This window comes from Schistocerca gregaria, chromosome 1 (assembly GCF_023897955.1).
Source record: "Schistocerca gregaria isolate iqSchGreg1 chromosome 1, iqSchGreg1.2, whole genome shotgun sequence".
In the NCBI taxonomy this organism is placed as follows: domain Eukaryota; kingdom Metazoa; phylum Arthropoda; class Insecta; order Orthoptera; family Acrididae; genus Schistocerca; species Schistocerca gregaria.
Window position 1 is genome coordinate 235970699 of NC_064920.1, and position 19085 is coordinate 235989783.

Sequence of the window (19085 nt, forward strand, 5' to 3'; positions counted from 1 at the left end):
AGAGTGTGCTCATGTCTAAGTATTAGCGGTTACTGTCGACATCACCCAGCTGCATTCCCGTAAGTTTTTTGCATTTAGCCTGTTTTGACAGACATTTCGGTTATAAAGCAGCACAAGTTAAACTGGCTCTACGTCATGACGACAAACACAAAAGTGTGAGATTGTATGAAGAGTTTTAGAATTCGGTTGACAATGGATAACAGTATCGCCCAACGCATCGTGTTAAGTGATGAAGCGACTTTTCACGTTAGTGGTGAAGAAACAAATAAAATGTTCAAATTTGGGATCTACACGTCCCACATGCATTCACTGAACATTTACAAAATTCACCCAAAGGAAATGTGTTTTGCACGATATCAAGGTTAACTGTCAGCAGTATCTTGCCATGTTACAAAACTGATGTCCTAGGCTGATAGAAGAGAACTTCACTTTTTACTGACACCGGACATCCCTCACTAGACCCGCCAAGTGCGTGAATATGTGAATGAAATTCTAACGAGCCCTTGGACTAGTCGTCAAACAGCCTGCAACTTATCCCTTCTCAGCTGGCCTCCACGGTCACCCGATTTGACACTCTGTGACTTGTTGCTGTGGGGTCTCATTAACGTTTATGCACCAACACTACCACAAAAGCTAGAAGAGCCGAAGAACGGGATTCGCTCTGTTATAACATCAGTAACGGGAGACATCATTACCTGAATAACGGAGCAATTCGAGTCTCGATGTGATATTGTCCGTGTCGCTGGAGGACGACACATTGAACGCCTGTAAACTACACTTGACAGATTCGTAGCTGTGTGTACCAAGACTCAAAGCTGCGTTCCTTACAGCTAAAAAAATATTCTTAATATTATTTGTGACACAACCTGTACAGTCCTTTTGAAGTAAGCTATTTCTGTTTCCAAGCATTAAACAGGAGAGAGGTCTTCCGAAGTAAGAGTGATTTCAGGTGTGCCGCAGGGGACTGTCGTAGGACCGTTACTATTCACAATATATATATATATATATATATATATATATATATATATATATATATATATATATATATATGACCTTATGGATAACGTCAGATGTTCAAGGAGGCTTTTTGCGGATGATGGTGTACTATATTGAGAGGTTGTAACAATGGAAAATTGTACTGAAATGCAGGAGGATCTGCAACGAATTGACGCATAGTGCAGGGAATGGCAACTGAATCTCAATGTAGGCAAGTGTAATGTGCTGCGAAAATATATAAAGAAAGATCCTTCATCATTTAGCTACAATATACCAGGTCAGCAACTGCAAACAGTTAATTCCATAAATTATCTGGGAGTAGGCATTAGGAGTGATTTAAAATGGAATGATCATATAAAGCCGATCGTCGGTAAAGCAGAGGCCAGACTGAGATTCACTGGAAGAATCCTAAGGAAATGCAGTCCGAAAACAAAGGCTGTGGGTTACAATACACTTGTTCGCCCACTGCTTGAATACTGACGATCGGTGTGGGATCCGTACAAGATAGGTTTGATTGAAGAGATAGAGAAGATCCAAAGGAGAGCAGCGCGCTTCGTTACAGGATTATTTAGCAATCGTGAAAGCGTTACGGAGATGATAGATAAACTCCAGTGGAAGAGTCTGCAAGAGAGACGTTGAGTAGCTCAATACGGGTTTTGCTGTAGTTTCGAAACAGCAGTATGTTGCCCCCTACTACGTATATGATTCAAATGCCTCTGAGCACTATTGGACTGAACTGCTGTGGTCATCAGTCCCCTATAACTTAGAACTACTTAAACCTAAGTAACCTAAGGACATCAAACACAGCCATGCCCCAGGCAGGATTCGAGCCTGCGAGCGCAGCGGTCGTGCGGTTCCAGACTGTAGCGCCTAGAACCGACAGTCATTCTTTCCACGAACAATACGAGACTGGAATTGAAGGGAGAACCGATAGAGGTACTCAAGGTACCCTGCGCCACACACAGCCAGGTGGCTTGAGGTGTATGGATGTAGATGTTGAGAGAATGAAGTGGTGCCATGTCTAAAAGACCCCTATTATACATCCAATAGTTCATTGTAAAAATTGAACACGTATTAATAAAGCCTAGTTTATACTTTTATTTTTGGTCTCAAAGTCTTCCTACGGTTTTATTATCCTAATTACTAGTTATTTACAAAATTTCACCTTCGCTTATTAGAGTTCACGAGGTATTTCTACTTCGGAGGAGCTGTAGAGATCGCAATAACACTCCATGCTGAAAGAAATATCTTCGGGGAGAGATGTATATTTTCGTTCGTCGTGGCTTAGGTCAAAAATGACTTACGGGGGGGGGGGGGGGGGAGGGGAGGTAGGACGTCAAACGGGCCGAATTGGAGCAGGAGAAGCAAGTCAGGAAACTTTAATTTCCAGTGTCTTTATTTTTGCAAATAAATTCATAAAACTTTGTCAGAATCACCACGAAGGATTCAGGATCCACACCCATTGCAGAGGAAGTTAGAAAACGTAACAAAATAAATTTTTTTACATGCGAAAGTTCATCACTTTTCACTTACTAATGGCTGCATTTGTTGCTGTAGGTACACTTTTCTTCGTAAGTTAGAGATTCTTCGATGAATTTTGCACAGCATACGTACCATACTCACAGGTATATGAAACTCGAGAACTTATTTAATTTATGTAAAAACGAATGAACTGTTATATTTTAGACTTCATGGTTTTTGGATTTTTGGAAAATTCTAGAGTTTTATACACCTGTGAGTATGGTTTGTATGCTGTGCAAAATTCATCGAAGAATTTCTCTTACTTATGAAGAAATGTGTACCTATAGAAACAAATGCAGCCATTAGTAAGTGATAAAAATGATGAAATTTCACACGTAAAAAAATTACCTCGTTATGTTTTAGAACTTCCACTGCTATGAGTGTGAATTCTAAATCCTTCTTGGTCATGCTGACAAAGTTTTATGAATTTATTTGTAAAAGTATAGACACTGGAAATTGAAATACTCCTGCTCCAAGTCGGACCGTTTGATGTCCTACACGACTTAAGGACCAAAAAACACAGCAGTATAAATGTTCTTCTGAGCACAGATTTCTTCGCTTCGATACGGGGTGAGGCCGCTGAAATAGTTAGCGCAAGTGAATAGACTATCGACCGTTTGCAGAAGTGCGACTACCGTGGCTGTGCTGCTCGCAGGGCGTAATCCTGATTAGCGGCAATGCCATCTACGTTACAATCAATCACCATCAGCGCGTGCGTGCCAAGGACACGATCACATAGCTAAATTCCATCTCCCGCACGGCACCCTCTGCTGCGTGGCAGCGGCCCCTTCTCCATCGATCAGCCACCGGCTATTTCGGAACATGCATACACACTGTGTGTCATGAATTAACGTCCGAAATGCGTGTGTCGTGTGAAATCGTAAAGGAAAGTACACTAAAACAACGCATTTGTAACATGATCAATATCGGCTTCTCTCCAGAAATCGTTTGTATTGGCACGACATATGTACGCAAAGAGAGAGAAAAGTGTTTTGCTTAAGAATTTGACTACCACCATCCCACGGCTATGAAGGTCGAAATACGACATACAGCAACAATGTCTGACCGAGGAGTTAAAAATCAGCTCAAATCTCCCTATGGAAGAAAAGTCACTAGATCTGACTGGTAGCTCTTAACATAATAGAAACGGAAGCAATATAGCTGGGCAAACAAGGGTTCACGCAAGAAATCAATGGAAATCTAGACTGCAAGGGTACGGATATTGATACTGCTACGATGCATAATATGTTACCCTTACCCAACTGCGCTGGACTAAAGACGGGGATGCCCCATGCAGGAAGTTTGGCGAGTTTTTCGCGGATGTAGAAGAGTCGAGTATTTAGTTTATCTACGTGATAGGGCCGCGTAGTGAACAAGTATGAGTCGGAGCGCGATTCCTTTGATGCAAATGGGAGCGCGAATTACACTACTGACCATTAAAATTGCTACGCCACGAAGATGATGTGCGACAGACGCGAAATTTAACCGACAGGAAGAAAATGCTGTGATATGCAAATGATTAGCTTTTCAGAGCATTCACACAAGGTTGTCGCCGGTGGCGACACCTGCAATGTGCTGACATGAGTAAAGTTTCCAACCGATTTCTCATACACAAACAACAGTTGACCGGCGTTGCCTGGTTAAACGTTGTTGTGATGCCTCGTGTAATGAGGAGAAATGCGTACCATCACGTTTCCGACTTTGATAGAGGTTGGATTATAGCCTATCAGATTGCGGTTTATCGTATCGCGACATTGCTGCTCGAATTGGTGCAGATCGAATGACTGTTAGCAGAATATGAAATCGGTGGGTTCAAGAGGATATTACGGAACGCCGTGCTGGATCCCAACTGCCTCGTATCACTAGCAGTCGAGATGACAGGCGTCTTATCCGCATGGCTGTAACGGATCGTGCAGCCACGTCTCGATACCTGAGTCAACAGATTGGGACGTTTGCAAGACAATAACCATCTACACGAACAGTTCGACGACGTTTGCAGCAACATGGACTATCAGCTCGGAGACCATGGCTGCGGTTATCCTTGACGCTGCATCACAGACAGGAGCGCCTGCAATGGTGTACTCAGCGACGAACCTAGGTACACGAGGGGCAAACCGTCATTTTTTCGGATAAATCCAGGTTCTGTTTACAGCATCATGATGATGGCATCCGTGTTTGACGACATCGCGGTGAACTCACACTGGAAGCGTGTATTCGTCATGGCCATTCTGGCGTATCACGTGGCTTGATGGTATGGGGTGCCATTGGTTACACGTCTCGGTCACCTCTCGTTCACATTGGCGGCGCTTTGAACAGTGGACGCTATACCCTTCATTCCATGCCTGCGAAACCCTACATTTCAGCAGGATAATAAACGACCGCATGTTGCAGGTCCTGTATGGGCCTTCTGGATACAGATGATGTTCGACTGCTGCCCTGGCTAGCACATTCTCCAGATCTTCCACCAATTGAAAATATCTGGTCAATGGTGGAGGAGCAACTGGCCCGTCACAATACGCAAATTACTACTCTTGATGAACTGTGGTGTCGTGTTGAATCTGAAAGGGCAGCTGTACCTGTACATGCCATCCAAGCTCTGTTTGAGTCAATGGCCAGGCGTATCAAGGCCGTTATTACGGCCAGAGGGGGTTGTTCTGTGTACTGATTTGTCAGGATTTATGGACCCAAATTGCGTGAAAATGTCATCACAGACCAGTTCTAGTATAATATATCTGTCCAATTAAGAAGACCCGTTTATCGTTAGAATTTCGTCTTGGTGTAGCAGTTTTAATGGCCAGTAGTGTAGCTGGGCAAACAAGGGTTCATCCAAGTAATCAATGGAAATCTAGACTGTAAGGGTACGGATATTGATACTGCTACGATGCATATTATGTTACCCTTGCCAACTGCGCTGGACTAAAGACGGGGATGCCACATGCAGGAAGTTTGGTGAGTTTTTCGGGCCTGTAGAAGAGTCGAGTGTTTAGTTTATCTACGTGATAGGGTCGAGTAGTGAACATGTACGAGTCGGCGCGCGAGTCCGTTGATGCAAATGGGAGCGCGAAGTAATTATTTTATGTTTAGTGTTGCGCAATGAGAACTGTATATTTTACATTCCGGCGACCGGTCGAAATCGTAAAGGGCAATGTCTAACGAAGTACTCTGATTAGACTTTTAATCGACACAGGGATTTTTCTATGAACTAGTGTTAATCATCAAATGTTTAATTTCAAGATCCCTTTTTGATGAAAACAGTAGACTGCAGTGACACATGTCGAGCAGAAATGTAATGCCTCCGAATTTTTTATTCTGTTCTCAATGTCGATTGAGATATTACATGCCATGCGCATTACTCGGTCGACTTTCCCGCTTCGCTCACAAAGTTACAAGGCTCTACTGCTGGAGGGCTCCAAAGTGAAGCATGTAACATGGTGGCGTGTAACGTAACCATTCATATGTTGCTGCGTCCTGTAATATTGTTCCTAACTGCAGGAAACGTGCCTCTCATTGAAACACAGTTGATGGGACAGTTGTCAACAATGTTTTTCGTGTTTTGAGTGTGACGATGATGCATTTCTTAAAAACATGACGACTGGTGATGAAAACTGTGTTCATTATTTTGACCCCGAAAACAAGATCGCATCAGTGGAGTTCCGCCACAAAGGATCAGAGATGCCAGTAACAATTCATCTTCTGTAGCAAGGAATTTAGTCACGGGATGCTGTCTTGCGTCAAGACCATGACATCAACAGGCAAGGTCGTTTTCACAGTGTTCAGCGATGTTCGACGTACGGTGCATTTGGAATTCGTGCCTAAAGGAGTCACCATAACCTGCGCGAGGTACTACGAGACACTCAGAAAACTGAAAGCACGAATTCGAAGAGTTCGTCTACACATGGAGCGCAGCTCCTTCTGCATGGCCGGCCAGAGTGACCGAGCGGTTCTAGACGCTACAGTCTGGAGCCGCGCGACCGCTACGGTCACAGGTTCGAATCCTGCCTCGGGTATGGATGTGTCTAATGTTATTAGGTTAGTTAGGTTTAAGTAGTTCTAAGTTCTGGGTGACTGGCGACCTCAGACGTTAAGTCCCATAGTGCTCAGAGCCATTTGAACCATTCTGAACCTTCTGCATAACAATGCCAGGCCATGAGCGCTGCTTCATTTTCAACAACCCGAGCCGGGCAGTCTGAGGCGTCTTGTCACTGTCCGCGCTGCTCCCCCCATAGGAGGTTCGAGTCCTCCCTCGGGCATAAAAATGGTTCAAATGGGTCTGAGCACTATGGGACTCTACTGCTGATGTCATCAGTCGCCTAGAACTTAGAACTACTTAAACCTAACTAACCTAAGGACGTCACACACATCCATGCCAGAGGCAGGATTCGAACCTGCGACCGTAGCAGCAGCGCCGCTCCGGACTGGAGCACCTAGAACCGCACGACCACCTCGGCCGGTCCTCAGGCATAGGTGTGTGTGTTGTCCTTAGCGTAATTTGGATTAAGTAGCGTGTAAGCTTAGGCACTGATGACCTCAGCAGTCTGGTTCCACAAGACCTTACCACAAATTTCCAATTTTCCAACAGTCCGACGCCTTGGGGGTTCAATGTCATCTATCATCCTTCCTACAATTCTGACATAGCCTTATCCGATTTTCTTCTGTTCCTAAAACTTAAAAAAACCGTAGAAGACATCCCCTTGATAGTGGTGATGCAGCGCAAGCGGAGGTGGGGTTGTGGCTCCATCAACAAAGTTAAACAGGAAACAAGGAAAGGACAGGGTTTGTTTTCAAGGTAACATTTGGTTCTGCAGTCCAACCCAAAACTTCATTCTGTAGATCTTTCGTCGTATCTCAACATTTGTTTCCTCCAAAACTATCCTATCCAAGAATGCTTTCTGAATTTTGTTCACATCCTCTTTCAAAAATAGTTTTTCTCCACTGTACACTACTTTTTTTGACCAAATCATTTTCTTATAGCTTCTCAATGCATTTCTTCCAATTCATCACAACTCGTTCTCTTTTATAGCCTACCCCATCTTAAGGTAACTTAAATCTACTGAGCTCAGATGCTAAACTAAGGGACGAGGCAATGCAGCAGCACAAAACAATTAATACAAACAGCAATGACAAAAAAATCCTAGCAAGCAAAGCAAGCAGCAATAAATGTAATAACTTATATCTAAACATGACAAGCCCACAAGCAGAAAAAAAGTACACTAAAGACAACTACACAGATAAGGGATATGTATAATCACTTCTTAATGGCTATATAATTAAAGTTGTGCACCACAACTTATGCTACAAAAGAAATTACCAAGTACTTGAAAAGAAAATTATGTATGCAGTTACTGTTACTAGTCCCTTCTTATTGTTCTTTCCTTTCCAAGTAGTCCTTTTTTTCGAAGAATGTGGATCATAAAATTATTATTTAACAGATCTGTGGACAGAAAGTTTTCACATCAGCAAATGCATTTAATTTTATTTTATAAAACCAATGCTGTAACACAGCTGGAAAACAGATATCAAATGAAATAAGCAATTATTCAAAGTAAAGAATAAAAACATCATTCAATAGCTATGTGGCATTTCATAAGTCAGTAGACGTTCTCTCAACACGCGTAGAAAGACACTTGTCATAATCAGGTGTGCAGATGTAAGAATGTTTCCAAGTAATGAGCGTGTCGTATTTGCGGTGCTTTCTACAAAGGAATGTCAATAGCGAGGATAACGGCCTCTTTTCTTTCCTCCACCTGTGCCTCTGAAAGGCACACACTAATGGCTTGTTTTCAGGTGGCTGTCACCCAGCTGGGTGCCCACGACGCATTACGTGCAGGTGGTCACTTAACTTTCTTACCGAAATATTTACGACACCAGTTTCCGCTACAGTGGCAGTCTCGTATAAAAAAATTCACAGGTCCAGAATTTGCGATACACATCTGTAGAAACAAAATCCTATTGATATAACAGTGTCCAAGAAATTTTCGTCGGCATTGTAACACATTCACGCATTTACATACATTTCATAGCTCTTAAAGTACGATTCTTGGTTTCCAACAATCTTTTTCACAAACCAGAGTCCCTAACCACTACTCTTTATTCCTTACTTTATTCGTCGACACTTCTTCAATATTTCATCATAACAGATACATAGCATAATCAAATAATTCATATAGCATCAGCTTATTGACCATAAACATACCACAACAGCATGATACACATATTCATCGTAATAATATCATAACACCTCAGTCAACTCTCAAAATCGTCGTAGCTTCCTCCGATAATTTCAAAACCTAAAACAAATTCTCTGCTCATTTCAATAGTGACATCTACCTCAAACGTACTTTAAAAATCATGATCCCATACCAAATACATCATTCAAAGCTCTCATAGAATCACAATGGTTCCGAAAAAGTATGAACAGTTCACAGAGTACAGACAAAATACAATTTCGTAAGTGTGAATTTATCCAACTGTGTAATTACGTAAACAATGTGTCACTGATGTAAAAAAATTGTTTCTTAGTTAAATAATCAGATAGCTGTGTAATTCTGTGTTAGAGAAATATGGTACCGATGTGTAAAGTTGTATAAGCAAATACCATATTAGCTAGGGCTCCTTGTGCTTGCCAAACACATGGTACACAAAGTAAGCATGTACCCCCTGAGGATTAATGTAATTATATCCTCAGGTGTTACAGATTACAGCAATGGAATGAAATGTATCACGGAAAACTTTCTTTGTAATTCAAATATGGTGAAAAATAAATGGTTTAATGCGTGTCCTGTAGTGCTAAATGTGCGTCTTGCTGTAAGACAATCTCTGTGGAAGTGTCGTAGTTATTGTCCTCCGAAAGCTAAGTTCTGCAGAAGTCAATGTACTTACCTCATGATAAACGAAAGTGAAATGCTTTGCGTATAGATATCTTAGTTATTACGCTTATTGCCGTGATGAAGTAAGTACTGTACTGTACGTATTGTTGTGCTACAGAAAAGGCTGTCTCATTGTAGCTATACCACAAACGTTACTACTTAAACATGTTTTACTTTCCAGAATAATACAGAAAAACTGTGCAGATATAAAACAGATACAGTGCAAAAGCAACATTGTAAATTGTCACTCATTAGTAGCGTCGTGATAAAATCGTGTAGCTGTCACATAAACTAACCACTGAGTCATCTGGTATCTCACAGAAAGTACTTTAAATCCAGAATTTATTTTCAAGTAAACCAAAATGTTGCATTAAAATCTCATTAACAGTGTATGTTCTAAGTATGTAAGCCTTATAGTCGTTACGTACTCGTGCAACTAACAAGCAAGAATGTACAAATAACAACACTGTGTCGTCTGTTCACTATAACAATGCATTCGTAATTTCTGTTTAAAAATGTTCCCTAGGTTCTAGACTGGATAGTTAACTTCAAAACATTGTTGCATGTTAACAGTTTCTCAGTGTGACAAAGCATACTAGAAATGTGAAGTGAAATGTTTTATGGCAAAGACAAAGTTAAAAAGCAGATTATATTTCAATAAACGGTTTTACATGTGAGACGTGGTGTAAACATTTACTCTTCCTAGTACGCAGAGTTTCAACTTCAACTCAATTATCATGTGGAATATGTCGGTAAAGAATATTGGAGTTTTTCTCAAGGTTAGCGCCTATGTTATTTTTCTCTGAGCCAGCCGGCGCACGTGGTTGCCTGAGGTGCGAGTCATTGTCTGCTATCTCTTTGTTGGCGTGCGTCGTTATTGGGAGTAGGAGACCTAACTTCTACAAATTCACTTTGCCGAGAGGGCCCAGCTCTGTTTGAATCCCGCCAGTTCTGATTAAATTCAGGTCTGTCGTTACGATAATATTGTCTGTTGTCATGTCGGTAGTTCCTGTAGTTTCTTTTTTGTCGATTAAGAGGTGGAGAATTTCTCTCTGAATTATCACTGCGCGGTGGACCCTTGCGTCTGAAATTATTCTGTCTGCCGTGATAATAATAGTTCTGGTTGCAATATTGTCTGTTTCTATGATTGTCTCTGTGATAGTCACTACCGCGGAGAGGTGATCTTTCCCTGTAATTATTTTTACTCTGCCAACGGTTATCATACGGGTGTTGTCTGTTTTGGTCACGATTTTCATGAACAATAGTTTGCAGTTCTTTTATGGCTGCTTCGTGATTCTGTAATGCATTTTCATGCCGCGAAAAAACAGGTTGAAAATGCTCACAAATTTTATGTCTTTACGTCATTACAGACTTTTTGACATTTCGATTCGATGTTATGTAACTCTTTAGTTAAATCTTCACGTGTTTGTTCAAGTGTGGTGTCTAATTTTTGAAGCTTTTGTTCCATTGTGTCTAACTTTTGAAGATTTTGTCCCATTTGTTTCTGATTTTGTTCCAGCGTTGTGTCTAACTTTCGAAGATTTTGTTCCATTGTGTCTAACTGTTGCTGTATTTGTCTCTGATTTTGTTTCGTTTGCTGCATTAACTGCAACAATAATATATTAGTGTCTGGAATCTGTTCCTCTATGCTTTTCGGCAGTGCATTTGCACCGGCAACATTCACATTTTGACAAGCAGAAAATGTGTCTTGACTTATTTGAGAAAACGGTGAGGACGCAAAATCTGAATCTACAGTATTTGCAAGATTGTGTCCTGTCATTTCGGAATCCTGAGGCGAGCTGTTGCCGACCGATCGATCGATAATGCTTTCCTGTTCACTAATTGTTTCACTGTCTACACCATTATTTGCAGCCCGCTCCATTTCCCTATGCACTATTACCAAATTACTACTTTGAACATTAGTTAATTCATTACATGGTGGCGCTAACATACTGTTTTCGTCTTCACTGTCATTTCTCAGTTTACTTTGGAGCCTAGTATTACGTTTTTCACACGCCATTATTGTCACAATATTTCACACGATAACACAGAAAAGCACAATTTGAAGAGCAAAAATAAGAGAACACATTAACGTAGCACAGAAAATATTATCTAGTTAATTGCATGCGCAGCTGCGAAATACTTGGTGCAAATCTATATGCATGCCACAACTGTTTTACTGTACAACAATGAAAGACTACAACTACAAAGGAGATTCTCTCTACAATTACGCGCTAGCAATAAAGAAAGTCTACACTTATTACACAAACTACAAGAAAAAAATCAGAAGATTCCAGTGAGGTATCCTCGGCTAAGGGTCGACATATGAAACGTCCCCTTTGAACAATTATACACGATTGTGCTTAAACTGACACACCATATTTTTAGCGCAACGCAATGTGACTTCCAAAAATCCCTACGAAAGAATGGTCCTGACTAACATTAACCTATACGTTTCGCAAATCACTTACCTCACAAAAATCTTCGTTACTCAAGCTACTGCAATACAGCGAGCGCCACTACTGCCAGCTAACTAAAAGATTCAAACTACGGAAGTCACTAACTACTGATAGGTACAGTTAGCAAATGAAACATTTTAATATAGAACAAACAATGTATTTACCTTAATAGTCATAATATATATAGCAGCTCATGACATCCAGTCTTACAAATTTCAAAACTCCGCCATCTCTCTCCCCACATCCACCGCTGCTAGCGGCTCGCCTCCAACTGCGCAACGCTACGTGCTGTTAACATCCAGCTGCCCAACACTACAACGGCGAGTATTACAACAATGCCAACCAGCCACAGACTGGACACAGCACAGCCAGTGATTTTCATACAGAGGTGGTGTTACAAATAAAAAAACCTAAACAGCCTACTTACAACTTGTCGGACAAAATGTATTGATCTGAACGTCTATCACCTTGAAGAATACCCTTTGTAAAAAGTATTCTAAAATGTGTTACATACTATACCGCTTCACAAAAAAGTGACTCACCCAGTTGGCAGGATCGGATGCCTATGTAACATCTTACATGTACACATAATTGGCACCTATGTAAGTGATTAGAGATACCATTTTCTGTGACAGGTAGCTGACCACAACAGTGCATTAGTTTTTTCCGTATTTAATTTTGCTGGCAGGTCTCGTAGGTTACATAAGGAGTGTGAACAGCCTCACACTCGTGTGAGACAGCATTATCTGCAATTACCAAGGTTTAAACTGGGGCTCACTGTGCTGATCAAATTATACAGTATACAAGTTTGTGGGGCGTTCAGATGTGACAGTGGCCCGATGATACGCCGCATGTGCACGTAATGGCAGCCATACTCGTCAACACGTTTCCGGTACACCACGTCTGAGAACCGCAAGTGAAGATCGTCTTTCTGTGCAGAAATCACATCTTAATCGCCTCATCTGCATCTGCTATCCGCGTGAAAGTTGCCACTGGGCTACAGCTTAACATAATGCTTCTGTCTGAATGTACTGAACTCTCTCCATATGTAGATCGCCCCTCCCCCCCCCCCCCCCTCCAGCTCCTTGATAAACTGCGCGCAATGGAATTGGCCATCGATGTGATTCTTGTTGAAAGCAAAAGTGATGACGGCAACAAAGCAGTTCTTCTCTATATACTGAATTCAAAGATTGGAACTTAGGCCCATGTTTATTACAAAGAAACAGCACATGATAAGCAATGCAATAGTTAACTCTCTCACACACTGTAGATAGTGGAGGTCAGAACATACAACCCGTCTAATTTAACTGTTGTCAGAAACTGAATGGAATAGAGTGCTGCGAAGAAGACAACCTGGTAACTAAATGAAGGTGTAATATAACTGAGTAGAGAAAAGGGTTTCACATCGGACGTCATGATTAGATCGTTCTCTTGGTGTTCGGAAAATAAATGCAGGAATCCGAATAATTCCGTCGTGGTTAAGCCATCTACCGTCAGAGCGTGATTTAAAACGAGATTGCTCGAGATATAACTGAAAACCGGCCTACTCCTGCCCCATCAGTAACATATAACTTTGATTTGCTTCCAAAACTAGACAACAGTAAGAGTCTAGAAGATGGGCTACAGCTTTAATAACGGCAGAAGGTATTTTCGCTACAAGTACTGCCCACGGCCCGCACAGATGTTAAATATCCCACCTCGGCCTCCGCCCAGCCAGACAGTATTTCTACATATCGGCCCCGATTAAGAATTCCGTACTGATTCTCACTCAAACTTACAGTATTTTAAGAACGACGGTCCTCCGAATTCTTGTGCGGAAAGACCGCCAAAAATTGCTGGTCGTTCAGACAGAAATAACGCCTTTGAGAGGCCATGTAAGTAACATTTTCCTGTCTCTCCTGAAATGTTTAGCCTTCCTTGTGCTAATATCTTAAACGAGTTCACAATTAATTTGGTGGAAAACGGTGGAAGCTCGGACCAATCCAAGAGAACCCATGCTTCTTCCACTAGGAAAGACGGGGTAATTTCTCCTACTCTGAGTAGTTTTTGAGAGACCACACAGTCAACGAGTGATCTATTTCCCACGTCAAAATGTCGGGTTGATAACATCCAAGCCAGACATCAGTGTGGCACAGCAGTGAAATATAGGACCAGCCGTAATGTGCTAGATTGCGTTCACAATCTTATCTGCATTTCAAACTACTGCCGAAATTCAGTTTGCAGATACGCCCAACACTGACGGATAAGGAAGGCTGGACCACTCATAAGCTGTAGACACGCTTCTCTGAGGGCCACAGGTAGTCACTGCCCAGTCGCGCTCTGCATAATAAGATTGTTTCGGCGCCAAACGCCTCAACATAACCAAACAAATGTACTACCCAAATACCACCTGCAAACCAGTGCGCGAATTAATGTAAAACATACTACTGGCCATTAAAATTGCTACACCACGAAGATGACGTCCCACAGACGCGAAATTTAACCGACAGGACGAAGATGCTGTGGTATCCAAATGATTAGCTTTTCAGAGCATTCACACAAGGATGGCGCCGGTGGCGACACCTGCAACGTGCTGATATGAGGAAAGTTTCCAACCGATTTCTCATACACAAACAGCAATTGACCAGCGTTACCGGGTGAAACGTGTTGTGATACCTCGTGTAAGGATTGTAGCCTATCGCGATTGCTATTTATCGTATGGCGACCTTGCTGCTCGCGTTGGTCGCGAACCAATGACAGTTAGCAGAATATGGAATCGGTGGGTTCAGGAGGGTAATATGGAACGCCGTGCTGGACCCCAACGGCCTCGTATCACTAGCAGTCGACATGACAGGCATCTTACCTGCATGGCTGTAACGGATCGTGCAGCCACGTCTCGGTCCCTGCGTCAACAGATGGGGACGTTTTCAAGACAACAACCATCTGCACGAACAGTGCAACGACGCTTGCAGCAGCATGGACTATTAGCTCGGAGACCATGGCTATGGTTACCCTTGACGCTGCATAACAGACAGGAGCGTCTGCGATGCTGTACTAAACGACGAACCTGGGTCTACGAATGGCAAAACGTCATTTTTTTCCGATGAATCCAGGTTCCGTTCACAACATCATGATGGTCGCATCCGTGTTTGGCGACATCTCGGTGAAGGCACATTGGAAGCGTGTATTCGTCATCGCCATACTGGCGTATCACCCGGCGTGATGGTATGGGGTGCCATTGGTTACACATCTCGGTCACCTCTTGTTCGCATTGACGGCACTTTGAACAGTGGACGTTACATTTCAGATGTTTTACAACCCGTGACTCTACCCTTCATTCGATCCCTGCGAAAGCCTACATTTCAACAGGATAATAAACGACAGCATGTTGGAGGTCCTTTACGGCCTTTCTGGATACAGAAAATGTTTGACTGCTGCCCTGCCTAGCACATTCTCCAGATCTCTCACCAATTGAAAACGTCTGATCAATGGTGGCCGAGCAACTGGCTCGTCACAATACGCCAATCACTACCCTTGAAGAACTGTGGCATTGTGTTGAAGCTGCATGAGCAGCTGTACCTGTACACACCACACTCTGTGTTTGACTCAATGCCCAGGCGTATCAATGCCGTTATTACGGTGGTTGTTGTGGGTACTGATTTCTCAGGATCGATGCACCCAAACTGCGTGAAAATGTAATCATATGTCAGTTCTAGTATAATATATTTGTCCAATGAATACCCGTTTATCATCTTCATGTCTTCTTGGTGTAGCAATTTTAATGGCCAGTAGTTTATTTTGTTAGTGGAAAACCGTAAACTTTACATCCATCAAGTAATATTCATTTGCACAGAAAAAAACTCGAATTATACTAACACAAAATAAGAAACAATCTGTGTCTCTTGACTGAGTAAAATAGTACTCTTCACAAAAAATTAAACCAATGGATTGCCTCTGCCCTGATGTGATTCTAAGTAAGGGGCTGGCTATGACATTCAATGTGACCCCACGCAATTCTTGAGGAGACTAGCACCAGGCTCAGTAAGGAATTGCCATCCTTTGCCTAGGCTGCCATTAACATTACATCACAAGAGGGAGCGTTAGCAAAGGATCGTGGATCTGCGCTTCTATGTATGATCGTCGGCGGTGCGTATGGGGGCTATGTGGAGGAAGTCCCATTCTTCCAAAGTTTCGGAGTAGCACAGTGCTGTTACACGTGTCATCATGGTGTAGGGGTATATTGTTGTTGTATTGTATTTTATGGTTTTACAGACAAGATTAGCATGTGTTGTTGGTTCTCAAGTGATGTATTGAAATTTCCATTGAAAATAAACTCGCCTTGTGTGTGCTTTGTCGTGTAGTAATACGCTGGTAAAGGGCTGTGGAAAATTTTTTGCTGCGTTCTCTTGAGTCCGCTGAAAGTCACCGTGTTTCTTTGGGGGTTCGTTCACCAATCTGCCCAGCGCCTTTTCAACTCCACGTCGACGTAATGTAGCTGAAAATTTCTACACTAATTAGAATGAAGAGAAAGAGTTATGTTTACGTTCGAGTCCCGCCTAATTATTTATCACAGATGAGCACCCGTTTATTTCTTCTTTGCTCTTGATGTTGATTTGTAAAACTTAATATTCACAATTAATTGTTCCCTTAGTCTTTATCAGAGCAGGAACGAATTCGGAATCATCCACAATCAGTGATCTCTATGGTACTTGGATGTAGATCTCTGATCTTGGAGCACGAAACTACGATGTGCCTGCAGATTCTTGTCATTCGTGTAGTTAGGCAAAAAAAAAAAAAAAAAAAAAAAAAAAAATACATTCAGCAACAGTGATAACTGAAATCAGAAGTAATTCAATGACTATGTTCACTTTTCTTATGCAAAGAATGACGTCTTTGGTTCCTACACACAGCACAGCATCTAATTTCCGTAATAAAATGTGATATTACAGGGAGCCTTCGTGTGTGACATCTGGCTACCGTTGATAGTGATTGACGAACTTTGACGGCACAATGGCACTTACAGCCATCCAGCCTGCTCATGTATTTCCTCTCACGTGACAATATCGCGGTGCCATTTTTCAACACGACAATGCTCGTCCACATATGGAACTTGTCTCAACGAACTGTGTGTGGGTTGCTGAGGTACTCCATTGGGCTACAAGATCCCCAGAATTGTCCCCAACAGAACGTGTGTTGGGATGACAACGCTGTCCTAGCACCATTATCAGTGGTATGATGGGCCAGTTAGAACAGATTTGCCTCAACAATAGATAAACGGATTTATGACACCTTTCCGAACTGAATCAGTACCTTTATGCCAGCCAGAAGGCCTCAATATAATACTTATAAGAGGCCCCGTACTACCACCTTATTCGTAAATTAACTTCGATTTTGTAATCACTGAAATAGCATCACATACCCCCCAACCCGTAAAGTTTCATTTCATGTTATCCTCACCTTCTTGGTGCTTCACTTTTTTGTCAGGGAGTGTATTTTAATAGTCGTAAAATAGCCTCTAATTTGGAAAATTGGTGGCAAAAATGGCAAATAGCACTAAAGAATGAACTTTGTCGTCGAGGGAAACTGTAATACAGCCTCAAAAGCGGCTCGCGGCGCGAGATCGAGATCTGTGCTCAGCTTAGGCGCCAAGTGGTGTTGGGGAAACTGGAGAGGCGGGTCGGCCAATCCTTCTGGGATTCCCCCGCGTCGTAACGTGAGACCCGCCGCTATACGCCCGGCGCTCCCACGTCGTTCCGGTCGGAGCCACCGGCAAAGCCTCACAAACAGGACCTTCACTCTTACTGAGGCAGAACGTTCGTCCCTCACGGATGTCGCTGAGGTGACCTACTGTTCCTCGGAAGAAATATGAATATGTAAACAAACGACACAACAACTCACGTGAAATCATTCGTTCGGTTTTTGTAATTTCTTATTTTTTTTCAGTCATCAGTCTTCTGATTGGTTTGATGCGGCTCGCCACGAATTCCTCTCCTTTATCAACCTCTTCATTTCAGAGTAGCACTTGCACTCTACTTCCTCAATTATTTACTATATGTATTCCAATATCTGTCTTCCTCTACAGTACGTCATTCCCTGATGTCTTAACGGACGTCTTATTATCCTGACCCTTCTCCATGTCAGAGTTTTCTACATATAGCGACTATCATTTGCTTCTTAAATTTCAGAAAAGCATTTGATACTGTCGACTTCGACATCTTACTAGCCAAACTTAGCGGTCTAAATTTCTCACCAAGTGCAGTGCAATGGTTTCTCTCATACATGACGTCTCGTCAGCAACACTTCCTGTCCGGTAATATAAAATCACATTGGTGGCAGGTAGTGTCAGGCGTTCCCCAAGGCTCAGTACTAGGTCCCATACTCTTCTCTCTGTATGTCAATGCTGTGTCATCGGTTCTGACTTATTGCAAATATCATATGTATACTGATGACTTCCAGTTGTATATAAGCGTGAAACCAAGCAATCTTAAGAAAGCTATTGAAAATTTCAATACTGATCTCGATGCACTATCAAAATGAGCATAGGACATAGGACTAAAACTGAACCCATCCGACACCCAAGCGGTACTTCTTGGTCACTCTAAGCTCATTAGCCCAAAACATCGGGAATCCGTACCATCTCTCATCCTAAATGGAACAAATGTTAACTTCTCTCCCTCAGCAAAGAGTTTGGGAGCAATAATAGATGAAAATCTAAATTGGACAGAGCACGTAACTGCAGTGTGCAAAAAGCATCAGCATCCCTTCATGTCCTACAAAACTCTTCCCTTTCGATCTGAAAAAGAAATTAGTACAAACGCTTATACTCCAAATCATTGACTACAGCGATATTATCCTACAAGGCCTCTCAGGAAAACTCGCGACGTCTGGAACTGGTCATGAATGCCTGCGTCCGATGTATCTGTGACGTTCGACTTTTTGATCACATCTCACCAGCATATGCAAAATTTTCCTAGCTGCGTGCAGACAAAGGCAGAGATTTCTATACACTCTGTCTCATTTAGTTCCTTATAAATGTACACTGTCCCTCATATCTCTCCTCGTCCTTAACGCTTATGTCGGAATAACATGACAGAAACACACGTTCCCATCATAATAAAATCCTCTCTGTTCCACTGCATCGCTCAGTCACCTTCTCCAAGTCCTTTACAGTAGCAGGAACCCGACTCTGGAATAGCCTCCCTCATTATGTTAGAGAACTTAAAAACATGTCGGGCTTAAAAAAACAGTTAATGACGTATCTACT